This window comes from Equus quagga, chromosome 6 (assembly GCF_021613505.1).
Source record: "Equus quagga isolate Etosha38 chromosome 6, UCLA_HA_Equagga_1.0, whole genome shotgun sequence".
Taxonomy (NCBI): domain Eukaryota; kingdom Metazoa; phylum Chordata; class Mammalia; order Perissodactyla; family Equidae; genus Equus; species Equus quagga.
The window spans coordinates 66,429,198-66,456,860 of record NC_060272.1 but is presented as its reverse complement, the minus strand read 5'-3'; the positions used below and the strand labels follow the sequence as shown (position 1 = coordinate 66,456,860).

General features: G+C 37.6%; 1 protein-coding gene across 6 annotated transcripts in view; it reads right to left on the bottom strand.

Moving 5' to 3' along the window:
• Positions 1-27,663, bottom strand: part of SMAD9 (SMAD family member 9) — a 76,130-nt gene that overhangs the window by 27,868 nt on the left and 20,599 nt on the right. For 4 of the 6 annotated variants that reach the window (XM_046665073.1, XM_046665072.1, XM_046665070.1 and 1 more), the window contains one exon: positions 2,579-2,700. The exons of 1 other annotated variant lie outside the window; for it this stretch is intronic. The gene's annotated coding sequence lies outside the window, so the exon portion shown is untranslated. Of the gene's footprint in view, positions 1-1,846; positions 1,909-2,578; positions 2,701-27,663 lie in introns of those variants that run through there. One more of the 6 variants, XM_046665074.1, reaches the window with a different exon arrangement.

The window sequence follows — 27,663 nt, the reverse complement described above, 5'->3', positions numbered from 1 at the left end:
TTTGGAAAGGTTGATTTTGTGGCTTAACGATCATGAACTTATAAAGTATAGTGAAGTCACTGTGTTCAAGTTCTGTTTACTTAATCGAGACAGGCTGCCTTAAGGCAATGGCTGAAGAGGGTTGGGAGAAGCAACACCATACAAAATAATCTGAACCCCCAAGAGCTTTGATTCTGCTTACTTTTACATTGGATCTGTTATTTGTAAATTGTGGCATAAATCTTTAAGCTTAGGTCAGTGGTAGAAAAAGGCTTTTCATAAAAATAGTCAGCAAAGCTAAATTAAATATACTTTTTAAAAAAACTTTTGCTCCATGAAACAAATAACAGTTCTCTAAACCAGGGTTTGTTGTTATTTTAACTGTGGGTTCCTATCTATGAACAGCATGTGAATTCAATTTATTAGAACAAAACAGTGGTTGCAAAAACAATAAAATAAACTACAGTGTAGTGCAGCTAACAGAGAAAGAATAAGTATTATTTCATTAAAACTTTTCATTCAGAGGTTTATGTGTATGTGTACATGTGTAGATGTCAAGGGTCACAAGGCAAAATTTATTTGTTCTTGTGGGTTACAATAAAAAATGTCTGAAAAGCACTACCTCTAAACCATACATTTCCTCAAATTGTTTCTTGATGAGTGACTTTCAGGGATCACCATCCCTCCTCGTCCCTTGGGGAAATCCCAACTGGTCAAGAATCCAGGGTCTGAGGGATCTTGGCTCTGCCGACTGATCTCATTGCCACATTTCAAATCTTTATCATAGTCTCACAGTGGATCCAAAACTATGATTTTACTGCTACAAGACACAGCTCCTATCCCATTACACAGAAGCCCTCGCATTGAGGGGTGGCCCAAAGAACCAAATTTAGAATCTCAGAGTAATAAACACAAAATTTGTAATAGCTGCCTCTGGATAGGAAAGGAAGAGAATAGAAAACATCAAAAAGTTAAGGTTTAATAAAGCTGACTGGTGGGTACACAGATGTTCAAAATACCATTCTCTATACTTGTTTGTATATTTGATGTATTTTTTAAGAGAAAAAGTAAATTTAATGCAATGAATCAAACTTGGAAACTCACTAACACTAAGGCTTCAGGTTCTTGTCTATGTTAACAGCTCCTATTTGTCCAGCGGTGCAATTTAAGGTTCATAAAGGTTATTCCATTCTCATTCCTATAATGTTTTAGCCACTAGTAGAACAAAGGGCCCTTTGTTTATCTCCAGCTGGCCATCACACTAATATCAACAGTGTGGGCCCCCCCGACCCCACCCAAGTTTGTTTGATAGTGTCAACCTGGCTCAGAACAGCTCTCCACTGTCAGGTCATTTAAATGCCCATAGACTATATGCTCTGACCTGCGACAACCTCCTTGCAGATACCACCGCCCAGGCCCACCATAGTAATTAACATAGAGTGCTCTCAGAGGGTCATTAAAAAGCTGTCACAACAATGGGGCGGGAGTTGTTAATACTGCTTGTAGTTACTCCATGCCTATAAAGTACAAAGAAGAATCAAACGAAATAAACCATAAAGATGAATATGCCTGAAGGATTTATAAACAAAAACATGACCAGATAATTTCTACAAAATACAAGAGCTAATGAAGAGAGATGCAGGGGGTACTGTAGGAGGAAGAGCCCTTGGCCCAGTCTGGGGAGTTCTGGAGGATTCTGGAGATAATCGAACTGCACTTAGGAGGATTTAAGTCTCAGTTAAAAAATAAATGAACTTGGCAGATTAGGACAATTTCGTAATAATTTTTTTTGTGGTTAAATTCTCCCTTTTGTAAGAAAATTACATATCCCTGTCACAGATCAACTGTATGATCTTCGGCAAGGCACCTGTTCTCTCTGGGCCCCCTCATTTCCTCATCTGCAGATCAAGAGGGACTCAGCCTCCCTGGAAGTGTCTGTCTGGGCGATGGTTCCATGACTCCACGGGTGTTGGCTGTGTGACTGTGTGGCCCGCTCAGCTGCTGTCGATGCTACATTGCTACTCCCTGGGTAGTCTGAGAATGAGGTCTTCACTCACGAAGCCATACTGCATAGAGCATGGCAAAGCAACACTTTTTTTTCCACGGTTGTCAAATTGACCCTTTTTATAACAAATGGTCATCTACCAACACAACACAATTTCCACCTTTCTCTCCAGCTTTTTCCTTCTCTCTAGCCTTATTTTTATTACTGCCAAGGAATAAGAGCGAAAACGTATGCTTGGTATTACTGCATCTGACACCATTTGTGGCACCTTCACCAAGGCCTTCAAAACCCCAGACGTCTCCAAATGCCATCTGTTGACCATTAGGGCTTTCCTTCTTTGGGCGGAAGGAAAAAAGCACCATGACCATGCCTCCTCCGGTTCACTCGTGGTCCACTTCACGCACTCGCAGCACAAAAACAGTCCTTTCTTTTTCTGGCATCTGAGCTTTATAATAAACCCTAACTGAGTGAGCAAAACAACTTCTCGTTTTCAAGTTTTTAAATAAACAGGACCACGTAAAAGAAAAGCAGCACTGACCACATGCACGCACCATGATGTAACCATATGTGATTTCACACTGAAATCCAACTTACCAGGCTGGAGAGAAGTTCGGGAGATATGAGCCTTTTATTTTTAAGTTGTCAGTTTAAATCCAACTCCTGTTAGCAGTTACTCAAGATGATTTCCACCTACACGGCCTCCTTGGAAGATTCAACTGGTGATTTTAATTGCAAAGAAAATAAAATTCAAAAAATATCATTTAAGATGGATTTGTTGGTTGTCTGCTCTGGAGCATGCCTCAACCCTGGACATAAGGAACCTCTGAACAATCCTTCATAGGCGCTGCTTCTGGGTCCACGTGGCCAAGAAAAGTCTACACCACCTACCAGGCTGTACACCACAGTCAGTCCAGGGGATCAGGAAGTGCTTGTCCTTCTGCAAGGGCCACTCCAGAAACATTACCCATGACAGAACACTGTTTCATTATTTGCTTTGTTTTTAAACTTTTTAACCCTATCAAGCTGGATGCTCTAATCCATAGTCAGCATTAAGTACACCTTGGTATCTCCTCTATATAACAGCTTACTAACCAGATTTAGAATTTCAACACACTTGCCAAAGGAACACTTAACCTTAAAGGAACAGACTGTTCTCTTGACTCCTTTTACAGCACTTTCTGTACACCAGTAATTAATATGGCAATAATAAGTGCTTTTAAAGTGTAAAAACAGATCCAAAAGAAGGTCTATCTAGAAAATAGCTGGCTGTTATTATCACTAGTGGCACATATACATCATGTCTTACTACTGTACACACTTGAAGAGAAACCAGGTTTAAAACACACACACACACACACAAATACATAGATGTATATTTGATTAATTCAAATGTGTCTTCACTTAAACTAGCCCGTCATCTGTATATGCTCCAAATGAGTGGCAATCACAAGTTTGTACTGTAAGATATAAATAACTACCTCATACATGTATACGTTTAGTGTCACTGGATAAACATGTCAGTTGGATAAACATGGAAATGGTATCATGATTTCATATTCTGGGGGAGAGGCTTTTCTAGCTGTATTCAGAGATTTCCTACAAATCTGTGAGAGGGCAGTTCCCATTCACCAGTCTCCTAGTGAGCATCTGGTTGCAGGGTAGAACATCTTCTGCCCACAGTGCCAATGGAAGATGACAGAGACACATCCGTATAGTAGGGACTCTACTCAAGAGGGCCATGGTGGGATTTCAAGGCATCTATAGACCCCTGAATTGTCTGCTTATTTTCAGTGATTTTTCTATATGGATTTTCTATATGGATTTTTCTAGGGAGATAGTCCATAGGAATTTTTCTTCAAATTCTTAAAAGAACCCATGACCTCCAAAAGGTTAAAAAAAAAAAGTTCACTGAATTAGAAGAAAAAAGAAATGGAGAAGGTAAGAGAGAGAAGGGGAATATGTTGAAGAGATGGAAGAGAATAGCCGACTACTCTACCTGACTAAAGTGGGTGCTGGAAAGAGGCTTAAAAAAGACTTGAGTCAGCGGATTCTGGGAAGATGGCAGAATATGAAGCACCAGAAATCTGTCTCCCTACCTAGACAACAATTACACCAGCAGAATCTATCTAATTTAATATTATGGAACTCTGAAGTCAATAGAAGGCTTGGAACTTCCAGGGGAAGGCTTAGATGGTAAATTGTGGTTAATTTCAGTCCATTTCAGTTCTTAGCACAGTAGCAGTTACCCATCCTCTAGCCCTTGGCAGGTAGCTGTGCAAGTAAGTGTTCCTGCAGAAACTTGCACACAGTTTGGGAGAGCCAGGGCAGGCAAAAAGGACCCTGTCCTCCAAACATCAGGGATCTGTGCTCTAATCATGGATTGCTGTTTCTAATCACAGATGTGCAGACAAACAGGAGGGTGGCCATTGTTGTTCCACCCCCCTCTACTGTTGCAAGCTCCTCCCCCTCTGGCTGAAGTGACTTCCAGGGGATTTAAAGGGCCAGCACTCTTTCCCTCTCCCCACCTCTTTTATTTTTCTCTTTTTCTCCTTTTGGGAGCCAGACATTCAAGACTAGGACATTCAAAAGCAACTGCATATATGGCGAAACTTAGAAAGTGACTGTGCACACTAGGGAAAGGTGCAGGCTCAAAAAAGACCTGAGAAGACCTTCAATTTACACCTCAGGCTGAGCCTTCATGCAGAGACAGCCTACTACAATAAAAAAACAAAAACAGTAACAAAAACCAGCAAACCCCAGCAAAGGAAGAGAATCTGATTTCCAGAGTCACTAATTATAAGATTCCTATTTTCAGGTTTCAACAACGACAACAAAATCAGAGACATACAAAGAAACAAGAATGTATGGCCCATTCAAATTACATCCACAGAAACTGTTCCTGAAAAAGACCTGATGGCAGTTCTACTAGACAAAGATATCAAAACAATCATCTTAGAGATGTCAAAGAACTAAAGGAAGATGTAGAGAAATTCAAGAAAATGATGTATGAACAAAATGAAAATATCAATAAAGAGACAGAAAACCTAAAAAGAAACCAAAAGGAAATTCTGGAGCTGAAAAGTACAATAACTGAAATGAAAAATTCACTAGAGGGATTCAAAGGCAGATGTGAGCAGGCAGAAGAAAGAATCAGTGAACTTATATACAGGGCAATGGAAATTACCAAGTTGAGGAACAGAAAGAAAAAAGATTGAAGAAAAGTGAACACAGCATGTGGTACACCATCAACGGAGGACCAATATACACACTGTGGAAGTCTCAAAAGGAAAAGAGAGAAAGGATCAGAGAATATTTAATGAAATAATGACTTAAAACTTCCCAAACTTGGGGGCCAGCCCAGTGGCATAGTGGTTAAGTTCATGCTCTCCGCTTCAGCAGCCCAGGGTTCACAGGTTCGGATCCTGGGCGTGGATCTAGCACGGCTCATCAAGCCATGCTGTGGTGGCATTCCACATAAAATAGAGGAAGAGTGGCACAGATGTTAACTCAGGGCCAATCCTCCTCAAAAAATAAAAAAAGAGGGGGCTGGCTTTGTGGCCGAGTGGTTAAGTTCACACGCTCCGCTGCAGGTGGCCCAGTGTTTCGTTGGTTCGAATCCTGGGCACGGACATGGCACTGCTCATCAAACCAGCTGAGGCAGCATCCCACATGCCACAAGTAGAAGGACCCACAACAAAGAATATACAACTATGCACCAGGGGGCTTTGGGGAGAAAAAGGAAAAAAATAAAATCTTTGGAAAAATAAAATAAAATAAAATAAAATAAAAAAAGAAAGCAAACTTCCCAAATTTGATGAAAAACATGAATATAAACATCTAAGAATCTAAGTGAATTCCAAGAAAGAGAACTCAAAGAGAGACACACTGAGACATAGTATGATCAAACTTCCAAAAGCTGAAGATAAAGAATCTTGAAATTAGCAAGAAAGAAGCAACTCACCAGATACAAGGGATCCTCAATAAAATTATCAGATTTCTCATCAGAAACATGGGAGGCCAGAAGAAAGTGGAGCAATATATTCAAAGTGCTTAAAGAAAAAAATTGTCAATCAATTGAATATCTGGCAAACTGTCCTCCAAGAGTGAGGGAGAAATTAAGACATTCTCAGATAAACAAAAGACGGGGTTCATTATCACGAGAACTGCCCTGGAAGAAATGCTCAAGGGAGCCCTGCAGGGTGAAATGAAAGGACACCAGACAGTAACTCAAAGCCATATAAAGAATAAAGATCTCAATAAAGGTAAACACATGGGCAATTATAAAAGCTAGTATTACTGTAACAAAGGTTTGTAACTTCACCTTTAATTTTCCATATAATTTAAGAGAATAATGTATTTTTTAAGTTATTAGTCTAAAAGGTAGTGCAATTGTAACTCTGGTTTGTAATTCCATATGCAGTTTTCTACATAACTCAAGAGACACGCATTTAAAAGAATTATTAGTTTATGTTTTGAGGCACGCAATGTATAAAAATGTAATTTTGTGACATCAACAACCCAAAGTGATGGGGATGGGGCTGTAAAAAATCAGAGTTTTGTATATTATTGAAGTTAAACTGGTATAAATTCAAATTAGAGTGTTATAACTTCAAGATGTTAAATGTAATCCCCATGGTAACCACAAAGAAAATAGCTAAAGAATGTACACAAAAGGAACTGAAAAAGGAATTTAAACATTTCACTTAACACAAAAATTAATGTAACACAAAAGAAGACAGTAAGGCAGAAAATGAGGGATAACAAACTATCAGGCATATATAAAACAAATAGCAAACGGGCAGAAGTAATTAATGATAAGTAATTACTTATCATTAATTACATTACATGTAGGTGGATTAAACTCTCCAACCAAAAGACAGAGTTTGGTAGAATAGATAAAAACACATGACCCAACTCTCTTTTGTCTACAAGAGACTCACTTTAGATCCAAAGACACAAATAGATTGAAAGTGAAAGGATGGAAAAAGATATTCCATGCAAATAGCAACCAAAAGAGAGTAGGGGTAATTCAAAGAAGGTTACAAGAGATAAATAAGGATATTATATATTGATAAAAGGCTCAATACAGCAAGAAGATATAACAATGATAAACTTCTACACAACTAATGGCAGACGAGCAAAACATGTGAAGCAAAAATTGACAGAACTGAAGGGAGAATGAGACAGTGCTACAATAAGAATTGGAGACTTCACTATTCCACTCTCAATAATGGAGAGAACAACCACACAGTAGATAAGTAAGGAAAGAGAGAACTTAACACGATAAATCAGCTAGATCTAACAGACATAGACAGAACACTCTACCCAGTAACAATAGCATACCTATTCTTCTCAAGAGAACATGGGACATTTTCCAGGGCAGACCATATATTAGGCCACAAATTAAGTCTCAAGAGATTTAAAAAGACAGATTTCACACAAACTGTCTTCTCCAATCACAACAAGATAAAGTTAGCAATCAACAACAGAAATAAAACTGGAAAATTCCCAAGTTTGTAGAAATTAAACAACACACTCAAACAACCCATGGATCAGAGAAGAAATTACAAGGGAAATTAGAAAATACTTAGAGATAAATGAAAACAAAAACAAAAACAACATACCAAAACTTATCGGATGCAGCAAAACCAGTGTTAAGTGTGAAACTTATAGCTATAAACCATAAATACTTACATTAAAAAATAAGAAAGATCTGAAATCAACAAACTAAACCCAAAACTAGCAGAAAGAAGGAAATAATAAAGATTAGAGCAGAGATAAATCAAACAGAGAACAGAAAATCAATAGAAAAATAAATGAAACTAAGAGTTGGTTCTCTGAAAAGATCAACAAAATCGACAAACCTTTAGCTGGATGGACTAAGGAAAAAAAGAGAGAAACTCAAATTACTAAAATCATAAATGAAAGTGGAGACATTACTGCTGATTCCACAGAAATAAAAAGGTTATAAGAGAGTACTATGAATAGCTGTATGCCAATTGGATAACCTAGACGAAATGGACAAATTCCTAGAAACACAAAGCTACTAAGACTAAATAATGAAGAAATTATAAATCTGAATAGATCCATAACTAGTAAGGAGATTGAATTAGTAATCAAAAATCTCCTGATGAAGAAAAGCCCAGGACCTGATGGCTTCACTGGGGAATTCTACCAAACATTTAAAGAAGAACTAATACCAATCCTTCTCAAACTCCTCTGAAAAACGAAAGAAGAGAGAACATTTCCTATCGCATTCTATAAAGCCAGTATTACCCTGAAACCAAAGCCAAACAAAGGCACTACAAGAAAAGAAAACTATAGACTAATATCTCTTATGAACACTGATGCAAAAATCCTCAACAAAATACCAACAAACTGAATTCAGCAGCATATTAAAAGGATTATACACCATGACCAAGTGGGATTTATTCCTAGAATGCAAGGGTGACTCAATATACAAAAATCAATGTAATACACCACAGTAACAGAATGAAGGGAAAAAACCCATGTGATCATCTCAATTGATACAGAAAAAGCATTTGACAACATTCAGCGTGCTTTCATGATAAAAACACTCAACAAACTAGGAAAAGAAGGAAACTATTCCAACATAATAAAAGCCGTATATGAAAAACCTACAGCAAACATCACACTCCACAGTAAAAGACTGAAAGCTTTTCCTCTAAGATTAGGAACAAGGTAAGGATGTTCACTTTTGTCACTTCTATTCAACATAAGAGGAAGTTCTAGCCAGAACAATTAGGCAAGAAAGAGAAACAAAAGGCATCCAAATTGGAAAGGAAGAAGTAAAATTATGTCTTTTTTGCAGATAATGTTTGCAGAAAGACTTGTACCATGAAAACTACAAACCACTGCTGAAAGAAATGAAAGAAGACATAAATAAACGGAAACACATCCCACATTCACAGAGTGGAAGACCTAATATTGTTAAGATATCAATACTACCCAAAGTTATTTACAAATTCAGTGCAATCTTAAACAAAATCTCAACGAAGTTTTTTGCAGAAATTGAAACACTTCTCCTAAAATCATATGGAATCCCAAGGGACCCTGAATAGCCAAAACAATCTTGAAAACGAAGAACAAAGCTGAAAGACTCACACTTCCTGATTTCAAAACTTACTACAAAGCTACAGTAATCAAAACAGTGTGGTACTGGAATAAAGACAGATATACAGACCAATGGAATAGAATAGAGAGTCCAGGAATAAACCTTTGCATATATGGCCAAATGATTTTTGACAAGGGTACCACAAGCATTCAGTGGGGAAAAAAATAATCTTTTCAACCCATGATGCTAGGAAAATTGGATATCATGCAAAAGAACATATACATGCAAAAGAATGAAACTAGACCCTTATCTAACACCATATACAAAAATCATCTCAAAATGGATCAAAGACTTAAATGTAAGACCTAAAACTATAAAACTTTTAGAAGAAAACATAGGGCAAAAGCTTCATGACATTAGATTTGGTAAAAATTTATTGGATAGAACACCAAAGGCACAGGCAACAAAAGAAAAAATACACAAATTGGACTTCATGAAAATTTTTAAAATTTGTGCATCAAAAGACATTATCAACAGAGTAAAAAGGCAACTCACAGAATGGGAGAAAATATTTGCAAATCATATGTCTGAGAAGGGATTAATATTCAGAATATACAGAGACATCTCAAAACTCAACAACAAAAATCTAAACAACCTGATCAAAAAATGGGCATAGGACTTAAATAGACATTTCTCCAAAGAAGATATATAAATGGCCAATAAGCACATGAAAAGATGCTCAACATCACTAATCATTAGGGAAATGCAAATAATAACTACAATGAGATACCACCTTACACCCATTAGTATGGCTATCAAAAAAAAAAAAGAAAAGAAGAGATGTTGGTGAAGTTGTAGAGAATCTGGAACCCTTGTGCACTGTTGGTGGGAATGTAAAATGGTAGAGCCAATGTGGAAACAGTATGGTGGTTCCTCAAAAGATTAAAAATAGAATTACCATATGATCCAGCAATTCTACTTCTGGACATATACCCAAAAAAACTGAAAACAGAGATTAACAGTTACTTGTACACCAATGTTCAGAGTAGCATTACTCATAATAGCCAAAAAGTGGAAATAACCCAAATGTCCATCAAGGATGAATGGATAAACAAATGTGGTATATACATGCAATGGAATACTATTCAGCCTTAAAAAGGAATGAAATTCTGAAATGTGCTACAGTGTGAATGAACTTTGAAGACGTTATGCAAAGTGAAGTAAGTCAGACAAAAAAGAACAAATAATATATGATTCCACTTATTTAAGGTACCTAGAGTAGTCAAATTCAGAGACAGAAAGTAGCATTTGGTTGCCAGAGGCTGGGAGGGGAGAAGGATGACAGGTTATTGTTTAATGGGTGTAGAATTTTAGTTTTATAAGAAGAAAAGACTTATGGAGATGGATAGTGGTGATGGTTACACATTATGAATGTTATCAAGATTACGATGATGCACATTACAAATATATTTAATACTGCTGAACTGTACACAAAAATGGTTAAGATGGTAAATTTTATGATGTGATTTTTATTACAATAAATTTTTGTAAAAGACTAGAGTAAATGGAGATAATGAAAACAGGACAGGTAAAGAAGGCTTATGGCTAACACATACTGAGCATTATCATGGTGTTCTACATTCATTTACTCACTGAATCAGTGCAGTAGCTATGTGTGGTTATAAGCTCCCCCCCTTTACATATGAGGTAACTGAGGCACATTGAAATTAAATACCTTGCCCAAGATCACGTAACTAGTAAGTGATAGTGATAGGATTCAGACCCCGGCAGTCTGGCTCCAGACTCACACCCTTAACCACTGCACCATAACCCTCCTCCCAAAGGAGATGAGAGGAAAGCAACAATGGGTGTCTCCCCTGTCATGCTCAGACTGAGAGCAACAGAGCACCTGAACACAAGGCTGGGTCTGAGCTGTATGAAACGGAGGACGATGCTGAGGGAAGGGGCATGCATGGCAGGAAGGTAAATACAAACCCTCCAGGGTTTCTTCCATCTCCAAAATGTCGTGATTCTAAAAGGGCATGTAGCACAACTGAAGGGTTGGCTCTCTGTTCTCAAGAAAAGGATAAACCAGAGCCAAACCTCATTTGTTAGCCAGCATTCACTCACTCATCTATTTCAACAAATACAGCTACCAAGAACGCTTACTGTGTGTCAGGCGCTGCCTGGTGGTGACCAAGCAGACATGATCCTCGCCCTCAAAGAGCTTAGAGTCTTGTCTGGATATTAAACAAGCAAATATTAACAAACCATGAAGTACTATGCAGGAAACAAACATGGCGCTGGAATAGAGAAAAGCAAGGGCAAAGGATCCCCCTGGGACCTCCTGAGGAAGATCTCCTGAGGGGGTAACAATTAAACCGAGAGGAGGAGAAAGTGCCAGTCTCTCCAGAAGCTGTGGAATGAGAATTTCAAACGAAAGTTCTAAGACAGTGGCTAAGGGGGTAGGAAGAATGTGGTGCCTTTGGGTGGCTCAGGAGGAGTGGACAAGGAGGTGCGGAGCTGGAGGTGAGGCGGGAGGGGTGGGCTGGAGGCAGCTCATGCTGGACCTTGAAGGCAATATATGGAAAATGGATTTATGTTAAGTGCAAAGGGGAGTCTGTGAATGGGTCTAAAAAGCAAAGAAGTTCAATGATATGATGTATTTTTAAATGCTCACACTGGCTGCTTATGTGGAATATAATCAGATGGGAGAGAAAGCAGGGAGACCAACTGGAGGATATCATAAAGTACAGGTGAGAGACCATAGACACCCAACAGGGTGGGAGCTACTGGGGAAGGTGGGATCAGTGGAGTTTTATTTTGTTTTAAAATGGGGCCTTCCAGAGAGCACCTTATTTATCAAGAGGAATTAATCAGTACAAAGGAGAGATTCATGTTGCAAAAGATAGGGAGAGGAAGTGGGACCACAGAAGGGAAGAGGAGAGAATGAGGGCAGATACAGGTAGGTTTGTCCATCTGGTCACGGGAAAATGAGAGCACTCCCTCTGAAAGATTCTAATTCTCAATGATACTCAAGTAAGACTAGGAGGAGGAGGGGTGAGAGATTTGAGGGGCAAGGCAAAGGTGGGAAGTAGGGAGAGAATGGGAAAGCAGGAGCGTGTTCTGAAACGCTGGACAGAAAACAAAAGGCACGCTCCTACAGGGGCCCCTGAGCACGGCTGAGAGTGAGGCCTTGGGAGGGCCCCACTCCGAGGAGCTCCAGAAAAAGTAGCTCTACTCTCAGAAAATGAGCATTGCTTGCTGCTCAGACCAAAACCTGGGTCCTCGACCACTGGGCTCTTTTCCCCTTTATGATACAAGGAGGTGATCAGAGCGGGATAAAGAAGCAGGACAGCCAAGCAGGTACTCAGGCACTTGCCTGTAAGAGTCGCAAAAACATCACTACAAGAAACTCCCAAAATATACATGGGTCACATTCCTACCAACGTAGGCAGTGCCCTCAAGTAGGAAAAAAACCTAATACTTCTAAATATTGTTTGTGATGAGCATGCCACTCAGTGCTCGGAAGTTAGGAAGTCAGAACAAACTATGAAGTGGTAATACAGAGTATTTACATTCCTTACAGAAAGAAGTGATTAAACCTGGCTTTGGAAGCTTTTAATATAATAGCTTAGAGGAAGGGCCTGGAGATAAATACTTTCAGAACTCTGAAAGGATGCACAAGAATCTGACAATATTAGCTGCTTTTGGAAAGAAAGTGGTGGCCAGAGAAAAGGGTGGAAGACACGTTACTTCTGTTCTTTTTGAATTTTGTATCAACTGAAAAACCCCTCTCAAGTCAGAAAAATCACAACAGAAAACTGAGAAGAGAAGAACTGCAAAGAAGTGGGGAATATTTTGCCCATTATTTTTCCTGGCATTGATTCTGCTTCATACTTGAATTTCTTTCTGGATAAACTTTTCCTTAACAAGATTGATTTTTCCCCACCTTTCCTCAGCATAAGTTGAAGCAGTACCATATGTATGATTAGTCTCTCTGAAGTGTTCACAGATCTTGGTTCAGCTCTTGTTAAAACTACAAGACTGGATTTCCAGTATCCATTCAGAAAAGAGTAGGGTGTTTACTCTAAAATGTGGCTCCATGTTTTTTTCACCCCCAAGAGAAGCTTTGCATTCCCAGTTAGAGAGTAGTTAGGGAACACCTTACAGACACAATCCATTCATCGGGAGCTTTTACTCATCCTAAAACTTTAACTCCATCGCCAGAACTCAGGAAAGAAACAAGAGAGCAGAGACAAAATAGGTCTTTAACTCACAGTAGGACCCAAATAGGATTGCAACAAAGGAGACTACCTGTTACTTAGAGCCTATTCTTAATTTAGACCCCAATCGAACATCTCTCTTATTTGCATTAGAGTGCTTTGATTGACATTTCATGTATGCACAACTGCACGTCATCATGTTATGATGCAATTTTTTCTTTCTTCCTCCTATATTTGTAACTCAAGGTGTTTATAAAACACTCCACATTCTCAAGGAGAATAAGAATCAAGGCCAAGTATTTCAGCATGAACAATTTATCAATAACAAAGTGAAGATCCTTAGATAGAAATCTATTTTTACTGAATTGTTTATAAACTGGTGAATAACTGTTGCTCTTAAAAAAAATATCAAACTTTCTGCACCTTAGCAACCTCAAAAAGCATAAACCAGAAGTTACACAACACAACGCACTTTAAAGCTGTCCTTATTCCAAGCAATTCTGAACTATGAAAATCTGGGCTTACTACAAATATAAATTTGGGATAGATTATTTGTCTTACAAAATGAATCAATAAATGTAAAAGTAAGATTCATTTACAAAAAACATTCACGTACAGCTTTTTCAGGAATAAATATCCTTTCATTCAATAAATATTTACCAGGTTCTTTATGTTGCAATTCCTAGAGTTAACTGCCAAACTTGACAGATTTTGCTTTTAAAGGTATATCTCTTTCTTTAGTCAGAAACAATCTAGACTCGTCAGTAGAACGAAGAGATCTCACTTTCCATTCCTACTTCTAAAATATAATCCTAACTTAAAAAATGTATTTTTTTATTTAGGCCATGTTATCACCTAAATGTTTTTGTGGGGCACTAAAGAATACCATTGTTAGCAAACTGCAGAAGAAATCAAATTAGCTTTGAGGACACTTTATCTTATAAACTCTTTGCCCATCAAAACACCAAATATCCTTAAAACTTTAAGAATTTTACAACTGTTCCAGCTTTTTTGTAAGCAATACAGTATTATTTTACTGATGTAGTCAATAAACCACTTTTTAAAAATGTTCCCAGCATGTCCTTCAGAAAACAGATAAGCTGTATTATTCTACATGTCAGATAATACCCGTGTAGAATAGTTTAGCTCAAATTTGGAAAAGGGATATTTCCCTTTTTAAAAAACAGATGTTTTTAAATTGATTTTACAGGTGAGTAGGTCTATTTCCACCTTCTCATTGTTGTAATGTCACCTCAGGTCAGTTTGGATGTCTTTTTTCACCCTGGTGAGTGTTCAGGAACAACGGAAATGAGCTTCCCTCCAATATATACATCCTCCCGTCACCACCTCAAAATAAATGCCTTTCAGGGGCTGGCCCCGTGGCCGAGTGGTTAAGTTCGCGCGCTCCGCTGCAGGCGGCCCAGTGTTTCGTCAGTTCGAATCCTGGGCACGGACATGGCACTGCTCATCAGACCACGCTGAGGCAGCGTCCCACATGCCACAACTAGAAGAACCTACAGCGAAGGGTATGCAACTATGTGCCGGGGGGCTTTGGGAAGAAAAAGGAAAAAATAAAATCTCTAAAAAAAAAAAAAAATAATAAATGCCTTTCAGCCCCAAACAGGGACATGTTAGCTGGTGGCACAGCAAGAACAATGCATCACAGCCACACCACACAGAGGACAGAAACATGTGTTTTAAAACTTTTCCTATTTTTCATTCCAAACCTCTCAGATGTCAACACACAAGTAACGTATATGGGACTTACTAAAAAAAATTTTTTTTAATTAATTTCTGTAACTTCCAGCCTGTAATTATGGTAAACACAACAAACGACCTTTCACTTTTTCTCTTTCCCACTTTGGTCCTCTGAGAAATGCAAACCTACAGAAGAATGAATGGCCATTACCTGGTATTACCTAAAGCATTTTACTATCTTCCCTTGTGCTTAGATGCACTACAAGGATCAGGGATTATTTCTAAAAAGCCCTTGAAAATATCCTCTGGGGAAGACAAACACCATATGATTTCACTCATATGTGGAAGATAAATACACGGACAAAGAACAGATTAGTGGTTACCAGGGGGGAAGGGGGTTGGGGGTTAGCAAAGGGGTAAAGGGGTACATTTACATGGTGACTGACAAATAAGAATGTACAACCGAAATTTCACAATGTTATAAACTATTATGACCTCAATAATAAAAAAAAATATCTTCTGGGAAGCCATCCTGAAGTAATTCTCATTTTCATTCACTCTTTGATTCAGTCAACAAATATTTATTGAGCTTCTACCATGCGTTGTGTGCTGCACTGTGTGCTAAAATTGTACAACAGCTTTCCAGATTCAAAATCTTCATTACCTAAGGAATCAAAAGAATTTGAGTCAGGATGCAATACCATTAAACTGCTTCAAAATATTTAGAGACTTAAAAATGTAATAAGGATATTTGGGGGGCTATTTTTGGCTTTACTAAATAGTTTATGGGGGTGTGTATTGCTCTGTTTTATTTTTATTTTAAACAAAGGTGACAACAGAGTGACTTCATCACAGAGAGTCGGAGACTCTGGGCCAGCCCAGAAGCAATGTACTTTCTTCCCTGTACCAGGCCCGGTGAGCCCCACGGTCTGTAACTGGCACTCACAGCATAATTCTCCCTGTTCCCTAGACCAGAGCTGGGTGGACTCTGGGGCATGAACTTGAGCTGCCCCAACCTGTTATATTTTTCTCCAGGTGGAACTCTGAAAATGTAGATACGGTGTAACTGAAGAAATGACATCAATTAGATGTCATTAGACTATTTCAGCACCGTGAATTCATCTATTTCTTCCACTCCATTTGCCCTCTGTTTACCACTACTTTCCTACAAGGCAAGCAAGTGCTTTTTTAGACCCACAGTTTGAATCCTCAGTGTTGAGATGGAATTCCAGAAACTAAAAAAACAAAACAAAACAAAACAAAAACTGAATCTCTATAGGAGTAAAAGTGAGCTCATCCATTGTAATGAGCTATGTACATTCCCAAGCCAGAAAAACACACATCCAGAAGAATGACAAAGTATAAAATCATGTTGGAAATATTTTGGTAACAATGATGATAATATTGTTGAAATACATATAAAGCGGCATTATTGGGTGGCTAGGCTTGATTGTCCCACTGACTTGAAAGATTAACCTGGAGAGAAGCTCACCTCCTGTTGGAATGACCCATGTCAGACGGACATAAGGAAAGTGCCTTAAAAGGTTACGGTTGATCACCAGTTAACCAGGAGGATATCCATTAATGATGAAGTCGGTCATTGTGCAGAGCAAAAATTCTTCCTATGTAGATTTAGTCACTGAATCTAGACTAACACATAGATTTTTACAGGCTAAGGAGTCATGAAACACAGCAAATGCCAAGAGGACATACAGTAGCATCCAGAATCACTACCCTAGCAAGTGTAAAGAAAATATCAGGGAAGACATTCTCAACCTTAAAAATAATGACAAGGTCCACAAACTAGCTAAACTAATTTCTCACTATGAAGCTAGGATGTAAGGCCAGGTCTACAAAAGACCACATTTTGACAAAATCAAGCAAAACTCTCCATCAAACAGCCTGCTGATATACTTAACCAATCCTCTGAGCTTTAAAATTGACATCACCACTCTCCATAAAAATTCCAGTCTTTTTAAAATGAAATGTGACATACAGCATCAGGGACAACATAGCTGTTTTCTCTGCAGGTTTAAGTTTTACTTAGCAAATAATTTCTTGGTGATGTTTAACTTTAAAATAATCAAGCACAAAGCCGCAACTAAGATGGATCAATAGTTGCACTCTTGAGCAGCAAAGCAAACAGAATAATAATGAGCAAGATGGACTTGTAAGCAAAGAAAATGTGAAGACATTCCTAAGCAAGATCTCAAACAGAATACAGAACTCAGTGTTCTCCACCCTTTTAGAAACCCTGGCACTTTATTTGGCTAGAAATTTTTAGTTATAAAATCAGCACATAAGTAAAATTAATTTGTCCTCATTTTATTTACTAAGTTAATAGACTTCTTGTTGAAAACCTAATTTTGTCTGAAATACCAAGTGTTGAGAAGAATGTGATTAACAAGAATTGGCAGGAATGGGTATATCATGTACGTTGGAAACAATCTGTCATCATCTTGTTAAGTTGAAATTTGCATATCACAAGACCTAGCAATTCCACAATCTGGTATACATCCTAGACTGGCATTCAAACCTCAGGCAGAAATGATTAATGTAATAAATTTATTGGGTCTCCATCAGCATTTTAAAAAATAGACTGGATGTTATCACAGTCATTGCTCAGAATAGGAAACAGTGTTATATCTTGAACTTTTTGAAGTGATCGATAGATACATAAAGAGAGAGAGAGATTTGTGTATATGTCCTGTCAGGTTATAGTTAAAAACAAAACTACTTGAAAGCCACTGCCCTAATGACACTATTGCACATACTATAATATTCATAGCAGCATTATCCAAAATAGTGAAAATCTGGAAATAACCCAAATACCCATCGACTGGAGAATGAATATAAAATGAAGGAATAATCTCAATGGAATGTTATATAATAATAAAAATATGTTAACTATACCCACAAGCAAGGATTAATCTTAAAGACAATGTTAAATGAGAAACAAAGTAGAGCCTAGAAGACTAAGCAGAGTATGAAATCACTTTTATAAAGTTTAAAAACAAATAAAAACTAAATATCATTGAGATACACACATATGTGATTAAATTACATTTTAAACATCAAGGCAAGGAAAACACAAAATTCCAGATATTAATACTTGAGGCAGAGGAGTAGCACAACAGGAAGATGTGGCATTAGGAATGCCGCATCTTATTATATTATCATATATTAATTATTATAATGTTCCATCATAATTTTTATACATGTGCCACATATTCTTTTGAAAGTATCAAATACTACATAATAAAATATTTCAATTACTTTAAAACAAAATCTCAGAGGACACGTATAACATGGTCCCCATTGTAAACAACAATGATATTTCTCAGCAGATGGAAATTCGAGAATCAAAATTTAATCAAAGATTAAGAAAAAGTGAGAATCCTAAGCAACAACTAGAAGAGCCTTAGAACAATGACTAAGAAGGTTAAGAACAATAATTTCTTGAGCATGCACCATACACAAGTTATAAAGTTACAAAACTAACACACAAAACATTTAGAGAGCACCCCAGGGGTTAACTTCTCTGCTATGAACTATTAGCCCTTCCTGCCTCCGTGTTTTCATGCATGCCTTTCCGTCTCCTGATCTTCTAAACTCCCCTCTTCAAGTCCAGTCCCCTCCATAGACTCCTCCTGATCCCCTATTTGAATGTTATCTCTATCTTCGCTGCTGATGCTTTATACTTCTCATACATCAACTACCCCAGGTGGCCTCACACTGATTTGGGTCCTGGTAGAGAACCCCACCTCCTCTAAGGGTCCCCTTACCCTCATGTGAAGTCTCCCTGGGAATCCTGAGCCAAGTCATTAAGAAGATGACAGGGATCCAAGCCCTCGTTGATACATGTACCACCCCAAATCACTCGTTATGATGTATGATTGGCTCTTTTATGTCACACTCTCTCTTTCACTCCCATGGCAATGATGCCTATCAGTTTTCTCTGAATGGTCTGGTAGTGAGGGGCTCCAAACTGCCTAGCACCACTCACCCCATCTCCTACAGCCAGCACACGTTAGCCTCAGGTCAGATTAACCAGCTAGATCGTCTACCATTCCACCAACCTTAAACCCTCAAATCTACGTCTTCAATTTTCCCAGCTCTCTACACCCATATGTAACAACTATTCGCCTACTGTAAACGATACTGTAATTATCTGGATATATATCCTTTACTGAAATGTGAAGTCTCATGCATCTCTGAATAGATCAAAGGGTCTAATACAGGTTTCTCCATCTCAGCACTATTGACATTTGGAGCCGGATACTTGGGGAGCGGGGCGGGGAGGGGGCTGTCCTGTGTCCTGTGCATTACAGGATGTTTAGCAGTCTCCCTGGCCTCTATCCACTACATACCAGTAGCACACCCTCACTAAGTCGTGACAACTAACAATGTCTCTAGATATTGTCAAATGTCCTGTGTGGGGCAAAAATTGCCCTCTGTCAAAAATCACTGGTTTAACATAAATCATCATTCTGCTCAATAATCACAAGATCTTGATAATTTAAGATTTAGATTATTGTTAAATAAAAATGAAACAGAATTCCAGAGAAAGGTGTGTTCAATGTGGATTTAAAAAACGGAAGAGGGGCCAGCTCCGTGGCCGAGTGGTTAAGTTCGCGTGCTCCGCTGCGGCGGCCCAGGGTTCAGATCCTGGGCATGGACATGGCACCACTCGTCAGGCCACGTTGAGGCGGCGTCCCACATCCCACAACTAGAAGGACCTGCAACTAAGATATACAACTGTGTACAGGGGGGCGGTTTGGGGAGATAAAGCAGGGGAAAAAAAAAAAAAAAGATTGGCAACAGTTGTTAGCCCAGGTGCCAATCCTTAAAAAAAAAAAAGAAAATGGAAGAAAACTTGCTCTGCTAATGGCTGCACAGAGAGTAAGTTTTGAATTCTAGGCATAGAAAATATAGTGCTTTTTTAAAAGGTTATCCTAGCGAATGTTACCCAGCGCAGTTGTTTAGGCTGAAGATTACAGAAGGGTCTGGATCGTGGCTTCTATACTGAGATATTAATCCACTTCAAAGCAATAGCATTTTCCTGGGCAGCTTGAAACTTTGGGATGTAGTGTTATTTTGAACTACCTTAGCAAAAGCCAGAGGGTTCAGACTTCAGTTATGATCACAGAACGAGAAGAATCAGGTACCTAAATTGAAGAGTAACACAGTTACAAAATAGACTTGAAATGACTTGGGTTCAAATTGACAAATATAAATGGGAGGGAAAAAACCCTTTCCCTCATTCTCTCAGTCCACTCCTACCCACCCTGTGGATCCACTCCTGTGGATTTTTTACTTTTCAAACATCTTTCAAAACCACCTCTTCCTCCCCATCCCCTTCACCTCCCTCCATTTCTCCCAAATCTCTTCTACGAATTGCCAGGTTTCTAAAACAAAGATCTAACATTCTCATTTAAAAATGTACCAGAACTCCGTGTAGCACGTTTACAAATGCTCAGAACTGCTTATTTTCTCTTCCTTTCCCTGCCCTGCCCAGTCTTTCCTCCTTTCCTTCCTTTTTACTTTAATTGGGATAGGGAGGGGATTTTCTCCCCTTGATTTTAAAAGCAATTCGTGTTCATGAAGAAGAAAAACTAGGAAAATATGGAAAAGTTCCTTAAAAAAGAAGGTTCTAACAACCACTGTTGATTCACACAGATATAATAATCACTATTAACATTTTTGTGAATTTTTAAATTTTTTCTAAATAAACATATATTTTAAAATAGGAATCTATATAGATACAGCTAATATTCTGCTTCTTTCAATGAACAATATAGTATAACCATTTTCACATTAATAAATATTTTATGTTCTTAAAGTTCTGTGGTAGTCAGAACAATATGCAACTTTTAATTCTAAGTAGCATTTTTACTTCACTTGCAATACTTTCTTGTGCTATAATTTGAAAAAAACAGATTTAGAGCACTCCTTGTACAGATTTTATAAGTTGGTTTTCAATAGTTTCAGAGTAATTGCTAAAACAAAAACGAAACAAAAAACCTAGAGGCATTTTGCCTCTTGTTACATATAAATCTGTCAGAGTACTTTACAGTTCTAAATACATAAATTCTACATTAAGCTATTATTCTTACAAAAATTAAAACATTATAAATAAGGTTAAATTTAATGTGATCATCAATCACTATTCCCAAATCCTCATGTACTTCCTGCTATAAGCACTATTACAAGTTTGGGATTAGTTTTAGATATTTTGCTCTGCATATTCATACACAGATAGGTCCTCACACACAAAATATATTTGTGTGTATATATCCGTATATACACACATATATATTATGTTTGAATTTTTTAAAATAATCATTCTGCAACTTGCTTGAGGGTATTTTCTATGCTAGTATTACATAAATCTACTTCATTCTTTTTAACTGCTGTGTAGTATTCCACATTATATAAAGCCCATTTCTACTTAAGCTCAAACTGCCATTCGAAGAGTCTACCACAATGTAGGAAATCTAAAATATATTCAAGTCTGTTTGAAAACTGGCATCAACTTTAGGAACGTGGGATATCTTCAGAGGAAATTCTAAAATAAAGTTTTTTCCTAAATAACAAAAAAGAAAATGCAGAATTTGATAACCTGCTTTTAATAAAAATAGAACACAGGAGATTTCTATTTTTGATAAATATCAACAAAACAAAACTAATAAATGGTTCAAAGAGATATATTACATATGTATTTTCAGTGATAATTGCTCATACAAACTCCAACTTACAAAGAGTTCTTTATCCAAAGTTCACTAGGGGGAACATTCTGAGGTGATGGAAATGTCCTATGGCTTCATAAGGGTGTGGGTTACACAGACGTATACAACACAGAAGTTGATTTTTGGTCTACAGAGAAAGAAGTTGAAAATTTGAATGGCCTTATATCTGTTAAGGAAACTAAATTCAAAATCAAAAACTTTCCCTGGAAGAGATCACCAAGACTAGATGGCTTCACTGGCAAATTCTATCAAACACTTAAAGAAGAAATAATACACAAACTCTTCAGAATATCAAGGAGAGAGAACTTCCCAACTCATTTTATGAGGCCAGCATAATCCTGATACAAAAATCTGACAAGAATATCATAAGAAAACACAAATATTACTCAAAAACATAGATGTAAATAACCTTAACAAATATTGGCAAATCACTTCCAGCATCATAAAAAGGGTTAATACCTCATGAACAAGTACCATTTATCACAGAAATGCAAGACTCATATTACTTTCGAAAATAAATCAACGTTTCACCATATTAACAGAATAAAGGAGAATGCCATATTATCATCTTAATAGATGCAGGAAAAGCATCTGACAAAAGTCACCACCCATTCATGAGTTTTTAAAAATTATTAACTCTCAACAAACTAGAAATAGAAGGAAATTTCCACAATCTTTAAAGGGCAACTACAAAAACCTATAGCTAACATCAGACTTAGTGATGAAATACTGAATACTTTCCACTAAGATTAGAAACAAAGCAAGAAAATCCACTCGCACCACTTGTATTCATCATTATACTGGCTAGCTTAGAAAGGAAGATGCAAAATTATACTCATAGACAACAGAAAGAACAACAAAGGAAATCCTCAAGATTCTTCAAAAAAAAGAAAAAACTACTGAAACTAATTAGTGAATTTAGCAAGTTGCAGGACACAAGATAAATGTACAAAAACAATTATATAGTCTAGCAGCAAACAAGTTGAAAATAAAATAAATAAAAATATTTACAATACTATCAAAAGCCATATAACTCTTAGGAATATATTTAACAACAACAACAAATGGACAAGAACTCTATGATGAAAACTGCAAAACACTGCAGCAAGAAATTAATGGAGAGTTATATCACATTCATGGATTTGGAGACTCAATACGGTTAAGAATTCAGTTCTCCCCAAATCAATCTATAGATTCCATGCCATTTTGACTAAATTCCCAGCAGTAAGTTTTGTATAAATTGGCAGGATGATTTTGAAATTTATATGAAAAAGTAAGGAAGTTAGAATATCAAAAAATCTTAACTGTTAAGATCAAGAGACTGGGAAGAATCCAGATTTCTTGGGCAATGGTGATGGTATGTCATTCATCAAAGGAATTGAAGAAGGAATTGAAGTTGGGGGCAAGAAAGAAGCAATGAAGTCTATTTTGGATATACTGAGTCTGAAGTGGTGAGGTGGGTAGAGGGTTGGGGGAAGCATGATATTAAAGTGAAATTCAGTAGGCAGTTAGATACAGGATCTGGAGCTCAGGGGACAGGGCAGAACTAAACGGAGGGAGTCCCAAATTTATCAACACTTAAGGGGGAAAGGAAACTATAGTTTGGATGAGATTGTATAGTATGCAAAAAACAGAAGAAAAACAACATTTTCATGAGTTAATATAATAGCCTTCTCACTGGTCTCCCTGCTTTTGCACTTGCTCCTCTCTGTCTCTTCTTAACACAAAAGCCTGGTTGACTCTATGAAAACATAAGTCAATTTCATGATCCCTCTCTGCTCAAAATCCTGCAATGGTTTTATTCACTCTAAGTAAAAGCCAAAGTTATTTCCATGATCTATGAGGCCCCACACCACTACTTCCTAGCCCTGGTGGCACATCAGAATGACACGTACTTGAGCATCCACCCCTGTTACTTCCCTGACCTCTTTTCCTTCTCCTCTCTACCTTGCTCTCTCTACTCCTACCACAATCGCCTCCTTACTTTCCCTTGAATATGCCAGGCATGCAACTACCTCAGGGCATTTCTGTTTCTTCAATGCTCTTCCCGCAGGTATGCACATGGCTGTCTCCCTCATTCTCTTCAGAACTCTACTCAAGTGTCTTATCAGTGAAGCCTTCCCTGACCATCTTATTTGAAATTGCAAACCACCACACCCCCATCTTCCTATCACCCTTTCCTGCTTTATTTTTCCCTAGTGGACTTATCATTAACTTACCATAAATTTTACTTATTTTTTAAAATTTTACTAACATGAAATTCACAGTACATGAAATCATCCATTTTAAATTGAACAATTCAGTGGCGTTTAGTACATTCTCAATGTTGTACAACTATCACCTCTAGTTCCAAAACATTTCCACCACTCCAAAACAAAACCCTATACCCATTAACAATTTCTCCCTAGTCCCTGCTCCTGCTGCCCCCACTCCTTAGCCCCTGGCAACCATCAATATGCATTCCATCGGGATGGATTTATATTCTGGATATTGCATATAAACGGAAGAATATAATATGTGACCTTTTGTGTCTGGCTTCTTCCACTTAGCATAATGTTTTTGAGGTTCATGCCCATTGTAGCATGTGTCGGTATTTCATTCCTTTTTATGGCTGACTAATATTTCATCATATACATACACACACATACACAAACACACACACACACACACACACACACAACAATTTGTTCATCAGTTCAACCTTTGACGGACCTTTGGGTTGTCTCCACCTTCAGGCTATAGTGGATAGTGCTACTAGGAACATTTATGTATAAGCGCTTGTTTGAGTTCCTGTTTTCAATTCTTTTGAATGAATTGTTGGGTCACACGGTAATTTTATGTTTAACATTTTGAGAAACTGCCAAGCTGTTTTCCACAACAGCTGAAACATTTTACATTCCCAACAGATATGTGTACAAGTTCCAATTTCTCCATATCCTTACTAACACTTGTTATTTTCCGTCTTGTTTATTATAGTCACCCTAGTAGGTATGAAGTTATCTCATTGTGGTTTTGATTTACATTTCCCCAATGACTAATGGTATTGAGCATCTTTTCATACGTTTGTTGGTCATTTGTTTATCTTCTCTGGAAAAATGTCTATTCCAGTCCTTTGACCATTTTTAACTGTATTGTTAGTCTTTTTGAGTGCATGGTAAGAGTTCTTTACATATTTTGGATATACAGACACTGAGATATATGATTTGCAAATATCTTCCCCTTTTCTGTATGCTGTCTTTTTACTTTCATGATAATGCCCTTTGATGTCCAAAAGTTTTAAATTTTGATGACATCCAATTTATTTCCTTTTTCTTTTGTTACTCGTGCTTTTGGTGTCATATCTAAGAATTCATTGCCAAATCCAAGATTATAAAGATTTACCCCTATGTTTTCTTCTAAGAGTTTTATGGTTTTAGCTCTTATATTTAGATCATTGTTCATTTTCAGTTAATTTTTGTATATAATGTGAAGTAGGGACCCAACTTAATTCTTTCGCATGTGGCTATCCAGTTGTCCCAGCACCATTTGTTGAAGAGACTATTCTTTCCCCATTGAATGGTTTTAACACCTTTGTCAAAAATCAATTGGCCATAGATGCATAGCCAATTGGGTTTATTTCTGGACTTTCAATTCTATTCCATTGATCTCTATGACTATCCTTATGCCAATACCACACTGTTTTGATTACTGTAGCTTTGTAGTTAGTTTTGAAACTGGGAAGCGTGAGCCTTCCAATTTCGTTCTCCCTTTTCAAGAATGTTTTACATTTTGCTAATTTTTATTGTTTACTGTCTCCTTTTCCCACCACAAAATGGGACTTTTGTCCATTTTTCTCACCGCTGTACCCCAGCACCTAGAATAGGGCTTAGCATATACTAGGTGCTTAATATTTACTAAATGAATGAATGGGCTCCTGAGAAGATAAGAGTCATGCACAGTCCAGAGAAAACGGTCCGGGTGGGAGGGCAAGAGGAGAGGAAGAGAATACCAGGATTAAGCAACTCCTGTCAGAGAAGAGTTGAAAAGGCAGGAAGGAGGGGTGGTTTAGGCCTTGGGCTCCAGTGCCAAAGGGATCTTTTCAAAACCATATTGTCAGGGAGGCACGAGCGGCAGCAGCCATTCTGGAGTGTGAGTCAGCCTTTACTAATTCATATGTACTAAAACTAAAAATCATTTAGTTACTATCACATTGAACATTTTCTATTTTTCAAAAATAAAACATCAGATAAGATGAAATAGATTGAATAACAATGAATTGTTTTCTCTGAACTGAGAGGGAAAATAGCTTTTGCATCTTATCTTGAGAGTCCCCATAGCTTTTAGTATATGTAAATAATTATCCTTGATAAGTTAATGTAATTTTACAATCGTATCAGAAAACATACCCTGCAATGCAAAAGTACCATAGTGACCTTTTAAAAAAATTCTGAACAAAATCTTAAATAAACACATTTATCACATTTAGTCAAATTAAATAACTGGGCAGTGACAGGCAAGTCTGAACACTATTGTTACTAATGGGACAGAAGCCAGTGAAGAAAGCTCAGAGCGGGAGATGTGGCGCGGTTTAAGAGAAATGCAGTGGCAACTTTCTTTGATGCTCATTACTTTCTTTTTCAATATAAAATTCTAAAAATGTAAATAATTAAGGAAGATGAAGAGCGCCACTACTGCTGATTATATATTATGTAAGCTGCCACTGAATCACCATATTTTTCTTAGATAACAGCAAATACTGATGCTATGAGATTAAGCAACATATTGCCACTCCACAAGTTAAGCCATATGGTCCCATCTATTTCTAGTTTCCATTACAGTACACCTACTGGTTAATAAAGAAACGGTTAACCAGAGGATGCAAATATGCCTCTTATTTAACTTTCTCAAAATCAACAAGATTTTGTGTATATAACTTGTCAGGGCGTCTGATGTATCATGGGAGTTAGGTCTGCATCTCCTCGTCCCCTTGGATTTAAAACAATATGGGAGGTATATAAACTGCCACTAAAATTGCATAGCTCCGGGATTTGCCAGGTGCTGATCGCTCTACTCAAGCCTCAGGGAAAATATACAATTGCCCCGGGCAGTCATCCCAGGTTTAATTATGATTCACCACCTCATCTGCAAAACCCACTCCAGGAGACAACATTGCTCTTCATCCTTCAAATCCAGCTCAGGTATCACAGGCCTCCTGTGACTTCCCCAGACGGAATTCTCTTTGCAGTAAGCAGCTTACACACATTACTATTTTCACTTTGGCTTGTAATTTATTTGTTCATATGTCTCTCCTCTATTAAATGACAAAGTCATTAAGGGCAGTGACTGTCTTATTCATCTCTGTAGCTTCAATCTCTCTCATAAAATAGACATTTAATAATCATTTGTCATTATTTATGTTAAATGACTATGTCACTGAGTGCTGGTGCCCAGAAAATAGTAGATCCTTAATACATATTAATTATGAGAATTTTTTTCCTTTCCTTTCCTCAAAATTTCACTTGCTTTCCTTTTTAATTACCATTCTGCTGTTAGAATTCAGCTCAGGCTCTTATCAGCCTAGACCAGTGGTTCTCAATGAGGGAAGAAGGGGTGATTTTGCCCCCCCGGGTCATTTGGCAATGTTTGGAGACATTTTTGATGGCTACAACTAGGCTGGAGGGAGTGGGTGCCACAGGAATCTAGTGGGTAAAGGCCAGTGATAGTACCAAACACCCTACAACACAGAGGACAGCACCTCACAGCAAAGAATTATCTGGTCCCAAATGTCAGCAGAGTTAAGGTTGAGAAATCCCAACCTACACTTTCATTTCTTGAAATTAACTCCTTGTCATTCTACCCTATTCCTGCTCTTTCTCTCCCCTAATCTTTCTTTGTAAAGATCTTTTTTTCAATTGAAGTATAATTGACATATAACACTATATTAGTTTCAGG